Source organism: Ochotona princeps, chromosome 1 (assembly GCF_030435755.1).
Source record: "Ochotona princeps isolate mOchPri1 chromosome 1, mOchPri1.hap1, whole genome shotgun sequence".
Classification (NCBI taxonomy): domain Eukaryota; kingdom Metazoa; phylum Chordata; class Mammalia; order Lagomorpha; family Ochotonidae; genus Ochotona; species Ochotona princeps.
This window is the reverse complement of record NC_080832.1, coordinates 168,741,212-168,764,621: the sequence shown is the minus strand read 5'-3', so window position 1 is coordinate 168,764,621 and position 23,410 is coordinate 168,741,212.

Sequence of the window (23,410 nt, the reverse complement as noted above, 5' to 3'; positions counted from 1 at the left end):
ACCATTTCTGAGGGTTTTGCTCCGGTGGGCTTGGCTGGGTTCCACAGTGATCAGCAATATGACCTCTGGGGTTGGAGGATCCTTGTACCAGCTTCAGGAAAGCAGTCCACATCCTGCGCGCTGGATGCAGGCAGTGGTCATGGTAACACAGACTACCTTCGTATCAGCTTCTCCTTCCTGTCTGTGATGTGGACCCTGAAGATGGGACAGGCCCACATTGGAAGCATGTGAGTCTACGGCTCCTTGCAACGCTGGCATCTCACAAAGATGCTGGCTTCAATCCTGGCTGCTTCACTTTTGTTCAAGTTCCCAGATAATGTGCCTGGGAAAATAGCAGGGGATGGTCCAAGAACCTGGGGCCCCTGTGAGACTTGGATGAAGCTTCTGGCTCCTGGTTTCATCCTGGCCCACTGCTGGTCATTCTGGCCATTGGGACCTTGAACTAACAAATGAAAGCTTTCTCTCTCACTCTCTCGCCCTCTCTCTCTTTCTCTAATTCTGCTGCTCAAATAAATCAATCTTAAAATATATATATATACAGGCTTCAGGTGGGAAAAACATTTCTCCATTTTCAACCTGGAACTTCCCCAGGATTTAACCCAGTTTTAAGCAGAAGGTAGGAATTTGGTAAATACGTGAATGAATAATTGAACCATGCCTTCTGATGTTCTTCCTGTATAAGCACATATTTCAGATCTCCACACAGTAATCTGAGGACAAATGTACTTCACTCATTCCGCCTTTTATCTTGGAATGTTCCATAGGCTCACAAAAATTCTTAGCATACAGTGATGTGATTTGACTTAATTTTGCTTAAACACACGTACACACTACATAAAAATTGGCTAGAAGAGTTCTCCAAAACTCTGTTATTATCACCAGACACAATTTATTGCCAGGGAAAAGTATCACCTTAGAGCCCAAAATTTTTGGAGTTTTGGATTTTCAGAACTTTTTTCTAAATATTTCTGAAATGTTTTCCTAACCAAATTGAGGGAATTCAGGGGTCAGCATTGCGGAACACCAGTGAAAAGGCCACCTGTTATGCCAGCATCCTATATATGCACCACTTGGATTTATTGCTGCTATGCACAACTGGCTCTCTGATAATATGCCCGTCCAAACAGTCTAAGACAGTCTAGGACCCATGTGGGAGACTCAGACACAGGTACAGGTTTCTGGCTTTGTCCTGGTCCACTTCTGGCTATTGCAGCCATTTGGAAACAGAGCCAGCAGGTAGAAGACTTCTATCTCTCCCACCCTCTTATTGTCACTTCTTCAAATGAATAAATACATCTTTAAAACAAATCTAAAACCATTTTACCCTGATTTATATAAAAAGCAGGTTTATAGAATCCTAAGACATATGTAGGCAAACACTAGTACGTATGCAGGCTGGTATCAGCACGTCGGATTTCAAAACAGATACGTTGCAGGTGAGGACAATGCTTTGGTTGTGCTGAAGGATCTCCACCATCGAAGTTCCTTCCATATTGTCCAAGGAGAGGAAGGGCGTCAATGTGGCTCACATTGTGCAAGCCAGAAATCATTTCTGAGACAATCACACAGCAGATGAACAAACCACCTGTGTATCACCTGCTAGGGATAATTTCTAAGTCAGGAGCTCTTCACAGAAGGTAAACTCTTTCAGGCACTGCACACCAGGGATCACCTAAAACCCATCCTTTCTCAAAATCCTTTCACTGCTTTGTTCCACAGCTAGTCAAATCTGGAGATGAGAGATTAATTGGGAATTGAGGATGGGGCAATTGGGAAAACTCATATGAACATTTTAACTCATCAGTATGTACATTGCCTTCACCCTTGCTTGCCTTGGCTTAAACATAATAAAGACTTACATTTTAACATGAGATAATCCTATTCTACATTCAAATGTATGCTTTCAATGGGTGGAGTTTGGGGAGGGACTTAGAAATAATAAGATAGATTGAACTACAAAGGCAGATGCTGCGCCACTCACGGTGGAGTTAGGGGAAGATACCACTCAGAGGGGAGTGAGTAGAATGCGTTGAATCATTCACACAACTTACAGGGCCTGGCTCAGTGGCACTGGGCACTGCAAAACCCTGGGAGTTCTACCTGGTGCTCACCAGGCTGCCTGGGAGCTGTATTCCCTGCTGCTGCCCAGCCTTGCTAAAGAAGAACAGACCACAGAGAATTAGCCTGGGAAAGATCCAAGTCCAACATTCCGTTTTCCTGCAGTGTAGGTTCTACTGAACACAAATTACTTTCACAGCATCATAGAGTTTAGACACTGTAAATGAGGCCAGTGTGAGTCAGGGACTGTCTGCATAGAACAACCATGTTTCAATAACACAATACACAACATAACATACACTGTGATGAGAGACATGGCTGTGACTCTCAGTGTTCTAATAACGAAAACAAGGGAAACAGGTACATAATCCACTGTCTTATTAAAATGCCATTGTTATTATTAGCCTTATACTGCTCATGAAAGTGTAACGTAATAAGTATATCTCCTTAAATTCTCACGAAGCTGGTCCTTGGATACGTAGCAACTAATATTCCTGATAGCATTTCTAGCATAGACCAAAGATGCTCAAACTTTCGTATGCATCACCATTAATTAGGATCATGTTAACACAGGGTACCAGGCTCATTCCCAAAGCCTGTGGTCCAGTGAACCCAGGGTGGGGCCTTGCTCTCTGTCATTTTTAGCACATTCACAGGGAATGCTGCTGCTCCAGGACCATGCTGTGCAACTAGCACTCTAGCCACAAGGCCGCGTTGCTCACGGCCTCCTCGGAAGCTTCCTTTTGTCTGAGCTGTTGACAATGTAGGGATGAGAAGCGAATTGTGCCGCTGACTCAGTGCAACAAATTGCAGGTGCTTATTCTCTGCAACTTCAGTTCCCAGTGGAAGGAGATCTTGGGTGGAAAGGTACTGCTCACACCATCTCTCAAGCGGTGTATTTACTCTACCATTCCTTAAAGCATACAGGTTGTCTTGATTGAATCATTGTGTTCTGCATCAACCAGGGCTCCTTCTCATGCATTCAGTCCCCCCCTGACCCATCCCAGAAGCAACTCTACTTCTTGAAAGCTGACGATTCTTCAGCAGCCTCATAAAAATCAAAGCATTCTGTACCTATGAGTATATCAGTTACTGCTTCTGCATTTCTCTTTGGTAACTCATCTATTGTTCACCTTTTAAGACTAGGACGCCTTGTATTTCCAACCACAGTTCAAAGTCTGTGAGCCTCGTCTAATAAGTCCTTGCTTCTCTGCCATAATATAGGGCTTGGTGTACAACGAACACTCTATTATTTCTGTGCTAAACAAATTATTTAAGAAATTTTAAGAAATCGATAAAATAAGTACTCATATTCACAGGCACAATGATGATTAGCCATCATGACATGGCTTCTTTCCCATAGAAACTGATCTACAATGAACACCTGTTATTGAAGAGGAGAGAATCAAATATTGAGTTTTATTAACAATGTTTTTATAAAAAGTTGTTAATAAAAAAATTTTATTTACTTCTCTGAAAGTCAGAGTTACACAGAGATGGTGTGTATGCATATACGAGAGACAAGGAGAGAGAAACATATTCCATACGCTGGTACATTCCCCCAGATGGCCACAAGGATCAGGCCTGGGCCAGGCTGAAGCCAGGAGCTGAGAGCTTCTTCCAAGCCTGCTGCATGGGTAACAAGGACCCAAACCATTGGGCATCTTCCATTGCTCCTCTTTGGGCACTGCTATCATCCATTGCTTTTAGTAGGGATCTGGATCAGAGGTAAAGCAGAAGAGGTACAAACTAATGCCCTCATGGGAAACTGGAATTGCAGACGACAGCTTTACCCACTATGCCACAATGCTGGCCCAGCTATTCATGTTGAAATTAAAACTTTTTCGTTCTTAAAATCTTAATTATGTTAATTAGTTCCACCAACATTTACTGAGAATTCACTGCATGTAAAGAATGGGAAAGCAAAGAGAATGCATTATTTAAAATATATAATGCCATTCTGATATATATATTATCAGAATTATATGATATAATATTTCATAATATATGATATAATATATATCTTATAATATATGACATAACATATAAAATGCATTGTAACATATAATATAATATATAATAATATATACTATAACATAATATATGTAATATTAATATAATATATAATATAATATATGATATTACACATATCATAAATTATATATGTTATATATCATATTATATATATCATATGATATATCATCATATATCATATAATATATATTTTATGTATCATATAATATATATCATATATAACATAATACAATATATAATATATGATGTAATATATGATACATATAATATATAATATATATCATATATGATAATATGACATATATTATCATATATGTTATATGAAATACATATAATATATGATATATGATATACAAGATAGAATATAATATGTATGATATATAATAATATATGATGTATGATATATTATATCTGATACATGATATATAATATATTATATATAACATATTATTAATATTACACTAATATATGTTATATTATATAATATATATTATATATATTAATCAATACATATTATAGATTATATTTATAATATGTTACATTATTATTACATTATACATATTATACATATTATATTAACAATTAATACATGTAATATGTAATATGTAATGTATACTATATGTTATATAATATGTTATGTTATATATGATATATCATATATATCATATATATATCGTACATCGTACATATGATTGTATATATTATATCAAAAATTATATATGATTATATACATCTATCAGAGTGATAGGGAAGAAAAGAGAAAGATATCTTCAATCCAGTGGTTCACTGCTGTAAATGACCACAGTACCCATATCTGGGTCAAGGGAAAGATAGCAGCCAGGAACTCCATCAGACTTTCCCACAAGAACAGCAGGGTCCAAAGTACTTGGGCCATCACAAATGGCAGTTAAACCAACTGTGTCAGAATGCTGGCTCCATATAGTGCATTCTTAAACAATTTGAATCATAAAAAGACAGACAGATGGATACCAAGGATGTGACCCATTTAAAGGTATGAACGACCAAGGCGTACTGGAAAACCACGGAGGAGAACGGCCAGTTTAGTGGTAACCTGTAATAACACATGCAGCGGCACTATTAGACACATAGAACTCCTGCTGCTAGGAATTGGCATCACCTATACTGTAACAGGCAAAACAAGAAAGATAATCCCTTCATCAACAGTTGGTTGTGAGCAAAGGGGGCAGGTAGAAATCGGTGGACTGAGCTGTCACACACACAGTGATGCATTTTGATGAGCCCTGGTACACAAAATATCCTTTGGAATCGAGCATCTGTGGAACAACAAATCAAATCAATCAATATCGTATCAGAAAGGCTCTCTGGTACTGACATTAGCATAGATGTTCATTTCTCCTCAGAGCTTCTGAATCCGGGCAGCACTACTTCCACTTTGAGCAGCAGAGTTCTTTGTTTGGAAAACTTCCTGTTCATTGTGGGATATTTTTCAGTGTCCCTGCCTTCTTCCTACTATACAGTTGCCAGAAGCAGCTCACTCTCCAAACACGAGGACAAAAAAAAAAAAAAAAAAAAAAAAAAAAAAAAAAAAATGCCTCAAGATGCTATAAAATGTCTTCTGAAAGACTAGATTCAACTCCGCATTTTCCTAGGAATTATCACACTTGCGGCTGGCTAAAGATTAAGGAACAGCTGTCCTCTTTGCAAGGAAAGTGTCCCTTTCCTACTCCCCATGCAGCTAACAGAGGAGCAACAGAGCAGTATGCAGTAGTGCAGCAACCATCCAGCCAAGCCAACCTCATTGCCCATGCCAGCTCTGGAAGTGCAGGCTATACCACACAACTGGAATTTCGGACATGAGACCCCCCCCCATACAGTCCATTGCCTCCCCATCACAGGAGAGTTGAAATAGGGGGACAGGAGGTAAAAGAGGTGTTGCACAGCAAACTCATTTAAATTTGTGAGCGTGTCCAAATGGAATGTTTTCAGTTAGGTTTATTGCACAGTAGATATGGACTTGACTGATGATTTATTAATGCACCAAATGCCAATAAAGTGCAAAAATTATTTTGATATGTTAGTAATAGTCCTGAGAACAACAATGCTCTTTAACGATACATAGTGCTTTATAGCTTTTATAATATTTTTCAGGGCTGCTATTGTGACATAGTAGATAAAGCTATCACCTACAATGCCAGCACCCCACACGCATGCCGGTTCAAGTCCCAGCCACTCCACTTTTGATCCAGATGTTTGAAAATGGCCTGGGAGAGCAACAGGAGAAGGCCCAAGAGCTTGGGTCTCTGCCATCCACTTGGTATACCTGAAAGAAACTTGGATCCTGGCTTTGGTCTTGCTCTGACCATTGTGGCCACTTGGGAAGCAAACCGGCAAATAGAAGATCTCTCTCTCTCTCTCTCTCTCTGTAATTCTGACTTCCAAATCAATCTTTTTACAAACAATCCTTTTCACATTGCAACTTTAGAAATATTTAAAAATGTATTCTCAAAAATCAAAACAGTCTAAATTAGAAAGTCGTGAGAAGTTTCATTTCCACCCTTAGCTCATTCATTCTATTACCTTCCTTTCACAGGCAAGATTTACTGAGTTTCTTCTACTTCCTTCCAGAATTTGTTTATGAAAATATAAGAACACACAAATACATGTCCACGTTTTCCCACCTGCTACATGAAAGGTATCATTATATATATTTTGCTTTTCAGTTGCTTTTTTTCTTCTGCTTTATCTCTTGCGAATTGTTCCACATACTTTTCCCATTATTTATTTTTATAGCTACTTTGTCTTCCATGACATGTATGTGTCGTAGCCCCCCCCCCCACGCTTGGTGAGCCTTTGCATTAGTTCTTTCTTTATTATTATGTTTTTGACAATCTTTACATAGTTAATTAGGGTAAAAAGGTTCAAGGGCTATAGGGAAGTGGGTAAGACCATTATTTTCATATTGTTCGCTTCACGTATCTGAGGTAAAGGGGATATATGAGGGAGAAGCCCCACCCAGTTTCCCACCCATCCCACGTCCCGGATATGGGGCATGCTCCGAGGGTCTTGCTCAAGTGATTTTGATAGTTCACCAGTTATGAATCGCTGCCAATCTCGCCACTCCGAGCACGATGAGGCCATTGAAGAATCCACTGATTGACATAGTCCATCATAGAATCTCCATTTGTCCAGTATTTTGCTGCCAACATATAGCTGAGGTGGTTGACTTGTTCTGTCTTCTGTCTTTTCTTGGTTAGGATTGTGAGTCTGGAATTTCAATTGGGGAGATCCCCAAAGAAACTTTGAGGTATTCCCAGACCAGATTCTTCTGTGTTCTAGCAAGCACAGGGCCTGGCACAGTCCATCACCCTGATAAGCTGGTGGTTGCAATCGCTGGGTTGGTTCTGTTTTCAGCCCAGACTTCCACTGGAACCAATGGGTGTTGCAGTCCAGCCTGGTTCTGCCCAGCACATACTCAGCCCTCACATAAACCGCATTAGTTCTTATCATTTGTCACCACAAGCAATGCTTCAGGAACGATCACTGGCCATGTATCATCCCCTGTGTCCTCCCAGCCTAAGCCTTACATCGATCTAAAGAGAAAAGCAGAGAAAGGATCACAGCCTTCCTTACAACGTTGCTTCCTGCATGCAAGTGCCCATGCACGCATGCATGTATGGCAAAGAAAAAAACAACAGATAAAACCACCTTAAATGTTCAGTTGTGCTCAGTGAATTTATGCTTTTGTGCAACAGATCTCCACAATTTCTTCATCTTGCACTAATGCCACTCTATACTAACACAGTTTCCTCTATAACCATCATCGTATAATCTATTTCTATGGATCTGACTATTTTAGATCCCTCATGTAGGTAGAGTCAGAAAGCATTTATCTTTTTCATGACTGCCTTATTTCACCAAGAATTATGTCCTGAAGACTCCTCCTTCTTGTGGCGAGTTTCAGGATTTCCTTCCTTGTGTGGCTGTGTATCTATGCCAGTATACCGTAACCATTCTGGTTTCTGCATCAAATTTACACATGCAGCGAGCACAACAAATGTTATTTTCTGTCATCTGTTTGATTTTGTAACTTAATTGAGTACCGTTTTCTACCCTTTGAGAGTATAGTTAACTTGGCCTCTTAATTCTGCTGCTACTCTCACCCAGCACCACCACTTGGTGTTTTAATCCAAAAGTACAGAGAATTGGTGTACTGGGTCATGAGTGAGTATTCACGCCAAGTTACATCCTCCCCTCCACTACTCATAAAATAACAGATGTGTTACTTGGACACAGAGTGATGCTTCATTGGCCCCTTGTTAAGGAAAGAGCCCTGGATGACTAACACAGCAACCTAGCTAGATGTGTTTGCTGACCCTGTGAGCTGTGATCTCTGGGCCAGACACGTGGAGCCAGAGGAAGAACTAATTCTTGGCTGTATTGTGGGGTTTTTCCACCAAAGAATTATTGCAGGAAGACGGGTCACAAAGTCAAGGCATATATTACTGAGCAGGGAATACCATCAGACGCAAAAACAAATACCGTCAGGGAAGAAAGGAAAGCCTGGTCTACTCTGTTACACACCTCACCCCAAAGATGTTGGTAGTTGGAAGCTGTTTCAATAATGATAGCTCAGATGGGTGACAATGCTCTCTAGACTGTCCCTGCAATCCAGTTGTTTCATGTCTCCTTGATCAGACAGCTGAGAAAGGTCATTGCCATGGGGAAGGATGTGACAGAATGCTATCTAGAAGCGCTCATACTTTTCTGATCTACACTTGCCTCTGTTCAGCCCTAAATTGTCAAGGGGCTTGCTGCGGCCATGAAATAATGGTCTCCTGCATTGGCGTGCATGTTTCCACAATAAGGGGAAGAGTGGCTTTTATACATGAATAAAATAAGTAATGATCAGATAATACATCCTCAAAACGAACTTGTCAACCTGAACTGGAACTGTGACGGGACCTCAAAAAGTTCATAGAAAATATATATGTTGAAAAAACCATGTGTGAATTTTGTAGGGGATTTTTTCACAGTAAAATAAGTATTTCTGTTTAAATACGTTTTTTTATAATATGCTTGTGCACTCAAGTGTAGAGGGAGATATTGAGGAATTTTGCCCATCTTTAACTGGCATTGCACATCAGAGTCAGTCTTGCTGATGAACTCAATGCCACACTTTCGCATGTAAGTGGACTTACTGCCCCACTTTGCACTTTAAGTTGGTAAGGAAAAATGAATCCAATCCAAAGTTTCAGGAAATTAAAACCTTAAACTTCAAATTCCTCCCTTTATCTCTGTTATCAAAGCTTGTATCTTTATCACAAGCTGTTTAATCTTTTACCATAGCACCTCAATTGCTCAATGTGTATTATTTCCCAAAGAGCAGTCATACATAAAGGGTAGCAACTATCTGTTCTGACTGCATTTTTAATTGTTTGCTCTGCTCAATCAGTGGACTCCTCTGAACTTCAGAATTCATCTAGAAAATTGACTGAAGGCACGGAAGACCAATAAAATTGACATTTTGAATTCAGTGTCTGTTCCATTAAATGATCCCTTCTAAACTTTTAATCTATTCGAAATACAAATGGACAAAATCATAGCATTCTACAATCTGCATAGTGTTATCAATTTGTAACTTGTCTACAGTCAAAATAAGTAAATGTTGGTAATTTGCATGGTAGAATTCATCGCAGGATAAATCTCAAATCCTACATCACTAAGCTTCTTTGCAATACTCACGATTTTTTATTGCAGTGAAATTAAAAATCACAATTTGTTTGCTATCCTATAGTTAACAACATGTTCTTTATTATATACTATGACATGCGATCATAATTAAATACTATTATATTTATCCTTTGCTCCAATGACAGAAACTTTGAAATGGTGATTTATGCCATTCAAGATTATCTCATTGTGAACACAGCATCTGAAAGCAATTGTGAATGGATTTTGGAAACACAACGTGACTTGTTCACTCATTTCCAAAGATATTGAGGCCCTACTGTGTTCTGGGCCTTTGTGCACATCCTCCAACAAACCTGAATGGAAAATCATTCTCAAGAAGTTCACACTTTAATGAAAGTCGTAAAATAAACAAATGAAAAAATTAATATAATTGCTATAAAAAATAAAATATGAGAATTAGAAAAAAATCAAAATTAAAGCAAGAATGTACTAGTCATAAAAGCAAGACTAATATTGAGTAAGTATTGTTCCAAGGAAACAGCCTGACAATTTATGTGTAAAAATTTTAGCAGCTAACATTTAAAGTAATAAGTAAATAACTTAGAAAGCAAACTTTTAGACCAACAAAGAGAAACGTAGAAAACAATGAAAAATCAACTTTGAAATGAGAAAAATAGGAGAAAACACAGAAATTACTAAAACCAAGATTTTTTGTCTGCAAATGCTAATAAAATTGGCAACATACTAGCAGAATTAATTCAGTAAAAAAGAAATTTGTAAGTACTTATTGAAACTGACTGTAGGAAACTTGAAATAGAGAGTCAGACATCTGAAATATTTGATCATCAGTTTAAACACCCAAGAAAAAACACTAGGTACAGGTACATCAACACAGATGGTGAAAGTCCTTCTAACTCCCTTACAAAGAAGTTCAGTAGAGAACATTCATTTTTACAACGTTATTGCCAAAGAGGAAAAGCAGCCATAGGCCAGTTGGCAGACTTTTTCATAAAGGACAAGACAGTACATATTTTAGGCTTTATAGGTCATATATAATCTCTGTAACATAATATCATAATTTTATTTTTTAAATTTTTAACAACCCTTCAAAAGTGTGAAAATCATTTTTAGTTCCTGGGTTCTTTGTACAAAAACAGGCTACAAATTTATCTTGCAGGCTGTGGGACAAAGTCTTGCTCCAGGCTGAACATTTTGGATGGATTCCCAGAAACTGAAAGGCGTTTCTAAAGGGTGAGCACACCAGGAGAGGACGGCAGTGTGGAATGCAGGTGGGTGTAGGTGAACGCAGGGCAACCTGACACGTGAGAGAAATGGAAGAAACCCCGAGGAGGGAGCAAGAGGAACATTCCTGGAGACCAGTTGTGCAGCAGGCCTGGAGGGCAACCCATCCAGATGAGAGCGCTGGGAGGAAGGTTCCAGAAGAGATGCCAAGAAACCGATGCTTCTAACCACATGGAAAGGAGTTTTATAGATTTATTAGGGGGTCTAAGGGCGAATTCATGTTAGCTATACATTAAGCCAAATTTTGAAAATCAAGAAGTAACTCTGGTAAATGAGATCAGGTATACACACACACACACACACACACACACACACACACACACAACCATAGTACTTGACATGGGTCAACTATTTGTAATGAGGGTAGGGAGGAAGAAACGGGGAAGAATGTTAAGCTCTGATTTTCTATGAAAGACATCAATAGATAATGAACTAAGGATAATACCCATACTCTTCCTCTTATGATGGGGCTCTGTTGCTGCATGCACGTGCTATCATGGAAAACATGCTAGGTGGAAGATGCAGAATGCACCTGTAGCATGCACCTGTCAGCACTGATGCCTCCTCACAGCTGTACCGGCTGCTACCGTCCAGCGTCAGACATAGAACTGGTCAGGGAAAGGTCAAATTCAGCAACCCAAGTGAATCTTGGTTGAAGAGCTGTTGTTTTCATACCACTGTAGGGTGGAAGAATTTTAAGTCAACTCCAGTAAACTGGGGACTATTTGTATTCAAAACATGATTTGAAATATTGGGAGATAGAGACTGAATGCTCCTACCTGTCAGTCCTTTATACCCTACTGTAATGACAAAATCGATATGATATTTGAAGACCCAGTAACACATTTTGGGGACCTCAGATATATATTATCTATCCTGCTGTTATGATGTACATGGCCAATTTATATTCTTGGAAACATGTACTTCAGCCTTATGAATATGCTATTCTTTTCTCAACAGGAACATCTATGGGCATCCTCAATCTCTCCCCGTTGAGAGACCTACATTCCACAGGGTGTGCATGGTGCCTCAGGCACCTGCTCTTCCTGATGAAGGAGTGCAAACGAAAAATAAGGATGAACCATCTCCCTGTTCACCCAAGACCTCCTAAAATGTTTCCTAATTTTTCCAAATTTACCCATGATCCTTGACACCTGGATTCAGTGCAAGAGGTTGCATTAATCATACTTATTTGGGTAACTTAACTCTTCACTCTATTTGATCCTCTTCAGACTTAAGATTATTGTCTGTCTGAAAAAAAATCTAAAAAATAAGATGACTCAAACCTTCATCAGCTCTGAGCAAATATGCTGAATTACTTGATACTATTGTCCTACAGTTCTAACATATTATTTTCATTTCCTTCCCTATTAGGTGCTTTTTTTAATTAATATACAATGTTAAAAACAGACTATAGGAAGTGTACCCATAATCATAGACATGCTATATTATAGGCGTGTATTTCAAATACTATGTAATTATATCTACAAATATATATGGAATAGCTATGTTGCTTCCCATAGCTGTTCATTCCATGTCTGCAATCTATAGACATTAGCTGCTTTTATTACAAGCGCTTATTGATATGCTAAGCACTTTCTTTTAGCACTATTGTAACATCATTTGTAGTAACAACCATAAACACATTCTGAAAAACCTGCATACAATAAATCAAATGTGGTTCATTAAAGTGAATGTGAGAGATTTACAGCACGGTGGTTGGGATATGGTACATGTAACTAAAAGTGCTGAAATTGAATACTGGGTTTTATAACAACATTCACATACACCATTTTCTTCCGGTTTAATCACTTCTGTGTCGGTCTGTCATGTCCTGAAAATGTCTTGATCCCACGGCTGTTCTACGATCATTAGCACTTCCAGCTCAGCATAAATTCTCCATTCCATTATACACTAGTTGTATAAAGGAAGATATTGAGTGCAGACCAAAATCCTTCTACTCCCTTTTGATCATTATCTCCTGGGTTTACAGTCTTACTGGCACATTTCAAAAGGGATTCAGAGTGCAGGTTTGCAGAGCAATCACAAGGCACACCACTCTGACTCTCGGGTTATAATGCTATGCATAAAGTCACCAAGATTTTCCCTAAGGTAGAAAAGATATCAAATGGTTTCTTTCCCCGAGTTCTCAGCTGGAAAGGGAACAAAACAACCTGTTCATTGACCTCGGTAGAAATCTGAATCTCATCAAGGCCTGAATAGGAATCGTGTTTTTAAAGGAAGAGCGATACAAGGAAGTTTTTCTAGCTGAGAGAGAGGGGGAAAAAATGAGAAGGAAAATAAAGCAATGTACTTCATCCATCTGAGTTCTGAGAATGACTCATCAAGCAATGATGTCAGGAATGGCTGTGAGCAGACGACGGCTGCTTTGGGCCTCCGACTGGATTCCTCACATCCAAGTCGAGGCAAGGAGTCTCTCCTTTAGCCCACATCTTGGCTTCGACTTGTTCAGAGTCTAGCCAATCTGAGATTGGGGATTGTGGCATTCCAAAGGGACATAGAGAGTGCTGTGCCCTCAGTTGTTAGTTAACTTTAGAAGGAATATAAGTGTCTCAATACCCTTTTCTATTTCCCAAATCATTAGAAACGGCACATTTCTGGGACTGCATGTATATATATATTGTTGGCGATTCAACTCGTTCACACATATGTGCAGTTAGATGTGACAGTCTTGGTGTTTTCATTATGTATTTCCTTATAATGCTTCATATTTAATGTGGAATAATTTAACTTTGTCAGTTTTGTTGTTGTTGTCTGACTCTTCTACCCAAGCCAACTGCAAGTTCACTGAGAACAGAGATCAGATCTTTTTCTTTTTCCCCCTTTGTTATTCTGGGATTCTCTCACAGCCTGCAACCATAGGTAGTAGAAGCCACAGACACATTCAGAATTTCAAAACAATTTATAAAAATTTCATTTGATATCCTTCTTAAAAGGCAATTCAGAAACTAACAGAAGTCGGAGATGAAGTGCTTCTACTAACTCATCTCACGCTTGCTGGAGCTAAAACCACAAAACAGCAAAAGCATGTTGGGTGGACAAGGTGACGTTGGCTTGTATATTTCTCACAGATGTTCTGGCATACTGAGCCTCTTTCTGGAATATAGACAGAGATGGTGCCTCTTTTACTTACCCATTAGATGTCACCATTGTCGTCAAAAGCAAAAGGACTGCCAATTTGATCTAAAATATAATGCAATATCAGTCAATATTCTTATGGAGAGTCTACTATGGCCATTCGCTGTTTTTAGGAAGTGGTGCATGATACAAAATCAAAATTAGATGTCAGAATACCAAAACTGGAAATTATTATGGTGTTCTAATACAAATTGCAGTGTATGGATTTGGAAACAAATTTAAGATTGAATTCTTTTAATGGGACACCTTCCTAATATAACTATTCTAGACCTGGGAAACATGATACTAAACAATCACATAGGCATTAAGACCAAAAACATCGCAGGGAAGAGTTCCCCAAGCTGAGCTCTTCCATACATGAAGCCAGGAAATATTCTATGAAAACGATGTTCTGTGATTAAATATGTCTGGGCAGTGGGGCCTCCCGCTACCTCTCACCTGAAATATTCTCAAAGCACTTAATCCTGGTAACAACTCTGAGAAGTCCCTCTGTTAGGAAATTTGCTTAGCTTTGTCTAATTCAGTATTTCCTTAAATAATTTGCTTATTGATTGCCTCTCTTATTTTTTTAAAGACTTACTAACATTTCAAACGGTCCCTGTGTTGCTGTTGCTTTTTAAGCTATTTCTTGATTAATTACCTGACCTTAATCCTGCCAGTTTGCATTGTTCTGTGGGTTGTGCCTGCAGTGGTCAGGCAGAGAGAGGCTACAGCCAGGAGCCAGGGAGTTGGTCCAGATCTCCGGCATGACTGCGCAGAGGCACAGCTACTGCAGCCTGCTGCTCCCCAGAGTGTGTGTGCACAGGAAGCTGGCGGAGATCAGGAGCTGGCGATATGCAGACATCAGACTAGGTTTTACTTCAGTGTTTTTGGATGCAACCAAAGGATTCATTGAGAAAAAATACACCCCCTTTAGACAACAAGACATTTCTTAAACTTTACTCTGCGTGTGTGTGTGGGTACCACTGAGAACCTGTTCTTACTGTAAAATAGCTAACCTGCAATCTGTGCGGAGAAGGAAGCAGCATATTTGTCCTTCCAAATCTTTTTCTTCTCTTTTTAACTGTCACTCTTTGATCTTGACTAAGTTTTTATGATGGAGGACAAACCTACGTCAAAAAATTATATTGCATTAGATAGAGAATTGAGATTTCCCTACACAATGCCATGTGGATGAGGTTGGCCAGTGAGAAAAACAGAAACATTTGGTTCTTTCTTTTTTTTGTCCTGTGCAATATTGCTGTGTGAAGGTGGAGTAAATCACAAGGAACTGAAATTGTTACAAGCTGAAAAACAAAAATCACACAGAAGTGAAATTGAAAGTTTTTGGGTGTTAAAAAGAAATTGGAATCTTTAGGGTGTTTTTGGTAGCACACATCTACCAAAAAATTGTTGAAGTATCTTTGCATTTATTTCTTTGTTCAAGCCCATGTTTCTAGATGTACAAAAAGTTAATATTCCCTTTAATTAACACAGAAATGACTTGTGGGTTATTGCTGGGTCTTTTACCCTGCGTTCTCTCTGCAAGATCAATGTTCTGTGATGTTTGGAAAACAGGAAAAAAAAATCTGTTGTCTTGATTTTATCATTACCTTTTCTCTTTTCCTCAGGAAGTTTGTGCGATGATTCATAGTTCGGGTCTTCCAAGTTGTTCCTCAAATGACTCCATTGTTTGACCCCATAAATACATGTAAGTCTGTTCTAGGAGAAATCAGACCCATTGTCTTGACTTTGCTTGATTGTGGCACTATTCCCCTTGCTCTGTTCTCAGGCAAATTTCTCGGATAGGGTTATTTTCCATTTTTCTAATTGCACCTCCCATTTCCAGTATATTCCCTTGAACCGTAGTTTGTTCCTAATTCTTCCCTAATCTGCTCTACTGACAGTTCTCTTAAGACACCAAATCCATGTGCTTGATACTGTCTTGTATCTTGTGGGAACTGACCCATTGATCAGTCTTCATGAACTTCCTAGCCTCACAATTTTAGAGAATACTTTCTCAGTTACCCTTTACATTCCTCTTGATCACCCCATGAAATTCTGTACGTCCACACATTCTGCCGTTGGCAGTTCCTGAGGTTTTTCTTGTCCACTCTTCCCACTCTGCTTGTTCTTTCGCAGAGTTGATTCCATGCTCAAACCTTTCATTTCCACTTGCAAACATCTCCCCTGCATCCCAGGTTCATGCAGCCAGATGTCTCCCAGACTTCTTTACCTGGAGGAACTGACACTCAAAATCCTCAAAATAGAGTGTACTTCACTCTTTTGTCCCACCTTACAAAGATCCATTCTTCTGAACAGATGCATGTTGACAGCAACATAATAATCTTTGTCACCTGAGTGGAAGCCTGGGTACCACCTCCATGTTGCCAGCCTCTTCGCTTCCTGTGCTTTAACCTTCGACATCTCTGGCTGACTTGGTCCTTTACAATCTATCGTTTCATTCTGAGCAGCCTCTGAATTTGTAATCTGGTCTGCTCAAGTTCACCCAACATACAGTTATCGAAATACAAAGCTACTTAAAACACACATGTGGTTAGGTCATTGCTCTGTGTAATGCCTGCAAATGGGAAGGCAGTGTTCTTTCAGCGGGGCCGCGAATTCTTCATTTTTTCAGCTGCTTATCTCTTGGAACTGTTTATGCTTCATCCATGTCAATGAGATCAACAGAACACACCACACTGAGTACAGAAACGGAGCTGACAACCCAGCTGTCTTCCATCAAGCCAGACACTAAAGAGGCTTGCAACAATGAGCAGCCCTGCCACTGCTACTGCTAACTCTGCTTCTTGCTGGAGAAGATGTAGCTGGTTTCCTAAAGATACATTATCTGTATCAACATGCCATAGATGGATTTTGTTACTTAAAAGTGAATCAATGAGCATCCGCGCAAGTCTTACAATTCATAACACGGTAAAAAGATTGATTGAAGCAGTGTAATCCGAAACTCTGTATCCTTAATCATGTATTTTTAAAATTTACTTATTTATTTAAAAAGCAGAGTTATAAAGAAAGAATGTGAAACAAACATTTGCTGATTCTCCAAATGGCCAAAATTTTCCACTGTGTTCCCAGGCACATTGGGAGGGGACTGGATCAACAGTGGAGCAGCCACAACTTCAGGAAGAGCTCATGTAGAATGCTGGCATTGCAGGCAGCAGCTTAACCCACTATGCCAGCATACCAGCCCCTCTCAATAATTCATGCCAGTGTAGAGGCCCTAACACTAAACATTTTGAGGGCTTCTGATTTAAAAGACACAACAGAAGTTTCTTAGCATGAAACATCCGCTTACCTAGTCCATTACTTGTTCATTTCTGATTTGTCAAACACATCCTAACTTTACATCTTATCTATTTATAATCCAATAAATCCTGCAGTCACCTCAAATATTTGCCTGGGTTCCGTTACTCCTTTTTTGTGCTCTGATTTACTGAAACAACCTCTTTCTAAATATCTCCTAAAGGATTGTTAAATTCTGAAGGAGATACTGTGTTTTACACATATTTTATTTCTTTTCAGTCCGTATTTAGTGCTGCTAGAAAATAGCGCTTCCCTAAATAGTGCTTCTTCAACAGCTGATTTTTCCACATGTCAAAGATAGAGCTATGATTAACTATATAAAAAAAAAGCTTTGAGATTTTGTGGCTACTTTTCTTTTCTCCCATGCTCAGAGTTGGATCAATATCACATTCTCCTATTTCCTGATTACAAACCAACTATTTTGTCAATTGAGCCACTCATTCATTCAACAAATATTTACTGCATTCTGACTGTGTCTCAGGTCCTGGGCTAGGCACATCGTTTACAGTGGTGAAACATACGGTTGCCCTACTTATAGCTAATTATTTATCATGGAAATCACAGAGCACCAGTAAAGATGCAAATAAATGCATGCTTCTGGAAAAAATTCCACAACACTACTGAAGACGCTCAGGAATGGGAAAACCCTCTTTTGATAACTCAGATAATCAAAGGGAACCACGATGTTGCTGCTGGAAATGAAACAATGGACAGAAACAGCTAATGAAGGATGAAGGAAAACGCAGGGATGTGGAGGCCCTGATGCAGTAAAGTCCTTTTTGTACGTGAGAAGTTGAAAGATGACTGATGTGGCCCGAGTGGAGAAGGGGCAGAACAGCCTAACTCAATGTGAAGTTGTGAGGAGATGTTAAAGAACACAGCGCCTTAGAGGTAAAGCCATTACAACTGACCATCAGTACTGGAACACTCGAGGACAGTCATTGTAAGAACCCGAGTCCACCCATAGAGCCACGACTGCCTCTGGCAAGTGAGATCAGTTGATCACCCCACAGTAAGCCATTTTAACAGGATGGGGTTTTGTTTCAAGTGAAGTGGAAAGTTATTAAGGGGGGGTTAAGGTCATTATAAATGAAGACCATGTAAGAAACTCTTACTCTGCATTCTGGTAAAAAGGTAACAGTGACTTACAATAGAAGAGAAAGGGAAAGATTTTCCATCTTTTCAGGAACAGTATCAATAAAATTTGCTAGTGGGTTAGAAGTGTGGAGAAGGTAGGATCAAAAGCATTCTTGGGGGCAGGTGTGTGACCTAGCAGGTAAATATTACCACCTGCAGTACTGACAGCCCATACAGGCACCAGTTCAAGTCCCAGGTGGTCTGCTTCTCATCCAACCCCCTGCTAATACGCCAGAAAAAGAAGCGCAGAATGACCCAAAGTACTTGACTCTCTGCCACTAGTGTGGACAAAATCCTAAATAAGCCAGTAGTTCCTGGCTTTGGCCTGGTCTAGCCCTACCCAGATTGGGGAATGAACAAGCCTATGGAAAGCCTCTGTTTCTTTCTCTCTCTCTCTCTCTTTCTCAGTCTGTAATCCTGCCTTTCAAATAAATAAAACAAATCTTAAAAATACACACAGTATTATATGTTTTTTGAAAAGCTTGGCAAATGACAGAGTCTGTAATTGGGATGAAAGTTTTCGTAAAAAAAAAAAGTGGATTTTGTAAGATGAAACACTAGCATTCAGTAATTTTGGATATTTTGCCAATGAGCTGTTCAGATAAAGGCAAACATGATTGGCCTTTGCAAATACAAGCCTGGACTCAGGCAAGAAATGGCTGGTGGAAAATATTAGTACGATAGTTGCCAACCCACAGCATCAAAGTAAAATTAGGTTGTAATATTCCCTTCAACTGCTTTTATTCATCGAGGCTAACATATTCCTTATTTTCCCATCCATAAAGATATAGCATATATTCAGGGTTTTTCTCAGTGATTTATGTTTCTTTGAAAGACAAGGGATGGAGAAAAAGAGCAACACAGAAAAATGAGAGAGAGACTGAGTCTTCCATATATGACTTCATTCCCCAGATGCAATCAGTGGGGGCGGAGCCAGAGGCCTGGAGCTCCAGCCAGGCCTCCCAATCGGGTGGCTTAGAAAGCGGCTCTCAGTTTTTAAATTTTGAAAGCTTTGCCATACATTCTGTTCCAGAGCAACTGCAAATACAGCCATAGGACATCCTCTGAAGTAATGCGTTTCCAGTTCTTTCTGTATAGGACTTGCACAACAGAGCGGCAGGATTGCTAAGAGTTTGAGGATAGATAACTTCCAGAAAATCAAACTATTGTAGAAGTATGAGCCTGTAGAAGTATGAGCCTGGTGCTTACTCATATTAACCCCTTTGGGAAAATGGTTTCAAAATTAGGCATTGGTTTGGTTGATGTTTGGATTTGGTACGCCAAGTTTTCTGCAATTGACAAGACCTTAATTTGTTTTTATGGCTGATATTGTTATTTTCCTTATGGCAAAAAGCCTACTGGCATAAGTCAACATTATTTCACTCATCATGGGTGGGTCTCTTTCCACTTTTAGAATTAAAGTTAAAGGTGAAATACTTAGGTCATGAATCTCTGTACTTCAGATTGCACGCACGAACTCATTTCTGTGGAATTTTCTAACTAAACTGACAATACTAGGAATTTTGGAGAATATTCTATTGAATTTCCCAAAGGCCTATTACTTATCCAATCAGTACATGTAACCATAAATACACAGAAAGTACTCTTATTCACTAACAGGGACGTAGCTCCATTCTACTTCAGCCATTGCATGGGAACAGAAGGTGTGTGTGCTGTAAACAGCATGACTGATTCCACATTGCAGACACCAATTTCCAAGTGTCACTAGACATGGTGATCCTAATTACATACTGTGAAACTTTTCATCTATCCCTTGAAGGTTTTCATGACAATAGTATGATGGTTCTTACTTAAGATTTCTACTCATATACCAGGGTATAGAATTGTGATTGTGTATATAAGTACATACATGCATACATATACATATATACATAGCTGTGATTAAGGCTATAATATGGTGATATATATACGGATATACACAGATGCAGATATGAAAGAATACTTATCAAACTATTGAAAGCGACTTTATTTGAGGAGGAGAGCAAATGAAATGAGGCACATAAAGAAGACTTCCTCATTTTTCTCCTATGTTCATAAAAACTTAATCTTCCACCATACGAATAAATTCATTTCTTATGGTATTTTATTTTACTTTTTAAAAGATCTATTCGTTTTTACTGGAAAGGCGGATATACAGAGAGGAGCAGAGACAGAGAGGAAGATCTTCCAGCCGCTGAGTCACTCCTTCTAACCAAGCAGAGCACAAATGGGCTGCCCAGTGGACACAGGATAGTTAGGGACCCAGACCCAGTAGTCCCATTGTGTTCTTTTTAATTATCATTTTTATTGGAATGTCAGATATACAGAGAGAATGAGAGACAAGAAGAGCATCCGTCAGTTGATTCACTCCCAAAGTGGCCCAAACGGACAGAGCTACACCAATCTGAAGCCAGAAGCCCAGAACCTCTTCTGGGTCTCCCACACGGGTGCAGGGTCCCAAGGCTTTGGGCTGTCCTCCACTGCTTTCCCAGACCACACACAGGGAGCTGGAAGTGAATCAAGGCTGCCGGGACATGAACCGGCACCCATATGGGATCCTGGTGTGTAAGGCAAGGACTTTAGCCACTGGGCTACTGCTCCTGGCCCTGTTACGTCATTTTAAATAATGGAAAACAATAAACTGATTGCATTTTACTTAAAAATCAGTAAAACAAAAGAAAGCGAACAAGAGCTTCTGAAACATGAAAATATGGAAAAGATGTCTCAATGGTTTTGTCAATTTACTTTCCAACTGGAAATCTGATGCAAAGGCTTAGACTTGTTTTCCAACACAACCACCTGAACTTTAAGTGTTCCTGGTTGCAAAGAAGCTGGTCCTAGGTTCCCACTGTGTAGGTGCTCCTCGTCTACTTTATTGATAAGCTGAAAACCAAACTTGCACGTGCTGTTTGCCTCTTCCCTTGGAAATGCTCATCCCAGTCCCCCCAGGCAGTTGTAACTGTTTGACCGACAACTCGAGAAGGGAGATTTCCACAGGTGGCTCTTCTTGTTCAAGTGAAACTCTCTAACCGCCAGGGAGAATCTGTGTGTTGCTCTACTCCCAACATTTCCAGAGCACCAAATAAGGATGCACATTATAAGCACATTTGAAGAAATGCCCCCGTGAGAGCAGTGTGTCCTTGACTCCAGGGACACAGAGGACTGCAATGGAAGTGAGTTTCATTCTTGGAGACAACATGTTCTAATGTTACTTTCTTTCCTTGTACTCACATTCCTATCTCCCTCCTTTCACTTGCCCCCCTCTCTCCTTCCTTCCTCTCTTTCTCTTTATATCATATCCAGCACCTGTCAGAATCTTAGGTCTCCCAGGGCTATCTGCCCCAAGGCATGTGCCACCTTTTTCCCAATGAAACACTAGCACTTCTCAAAGTCAGTTGGGCCTGCCTGCCTGCCCGCATGGCTGGCATCGCCACCCAGGATGATGCAGGACCCTCGTGGCAAAACAGTCATCTTTCATCTGATAGACAGCTCCAGTGACCTGATGGAATTCACAAAGGGCATTTTGCCCCTCCTTGGAGAATCGGAGTCCTATTTGAAGGAACAAATTCTCCTGTCCTTCATTGCTTGCCCCGGGGGCAGGCTGGAGACCCCAACGCACATGCTCTATACAGAAACAGTGCTGTTATTTGCCTCAGACACAGGGATTTGAAAAGTCTTAACATTTGCCAACATCACCTTCGATCCAATTATGCCCCTCCCATGTCCCATAACCTCCTTGCCACAAAAGGAAAGAGAGGAAAAGATAATAGTATCGTTTCCTTAAGGTGGAAAAGAGCCTATTTTATGCACAGAAGAGACACTAACACAGGGTCTCCTTAAAGGCAAAGATGTGTCAAGCTTCCTTATCCAGAATATTTGTAGAGTGACTCTCTCTACGTTCACTTGTCTATATAAGCAATTAATCATCACTCAACGAGTATGAAATTGGGGGCTTTTGGATATACATTTCATGTTTTCTGTATTTCTTGGTAATGACTATTGACAAATGTGAATGTGTAAGATTTTCAAGGTGCAAATAAGGTTCTTCATATATAACTTAAGCCATAGACCACAAACTTTCAAGACATCTATAAAATACACATAACATGAGCACAAATGTAGCAACAAAGTCAGGAGAACTAAAATGAATTACCTTAACTATTTGAGTTTTGAGTCTATGCTTAGGAAAGTTTTCCCTTTCTACTAAATTGAGAGCCAGAGAACCACCTGTCAAACTGAGAAAACCTACTACCCGCCAACTTTCATTTCTCACCTGTGGGATAATTGGCCTTGTAGGGGAATTTGAAGACCTCTCCTATTTTCGGGTGCATGTCTAGGCATTTTCAAGTGTACTCGTCCCCTGGGCAACCCAAAGCATAATATTTTCTTTCTCTGGGTCCTTTAGTGGTTTTGAGTTTGTGCTATACCAGAATATAGCACCCTAGCATTGCTGATTTTCAATGACTCAACAGGTTCAGACTCACAGGCAAGAATCTTAGAGCCATCGCCCAGGGCTGAGTCAGCCAGAACTAAATCCAATTCATCACTTTGCACTGATATTTGTTTATTCTTGTTCCAAACGAGGTTCAAAGTAAAAATAAGAACCATGGAAGTGTATTTGATTTTGGAGCCTACACACAGTGATAATTTTAAGGACATTATATAGACTGTCCTGGTCACCACGTCATTGCAAAGGGCTCTTTAAGCTTCTATTTTTACTTGAAATGATGATAAGAATCAGAAA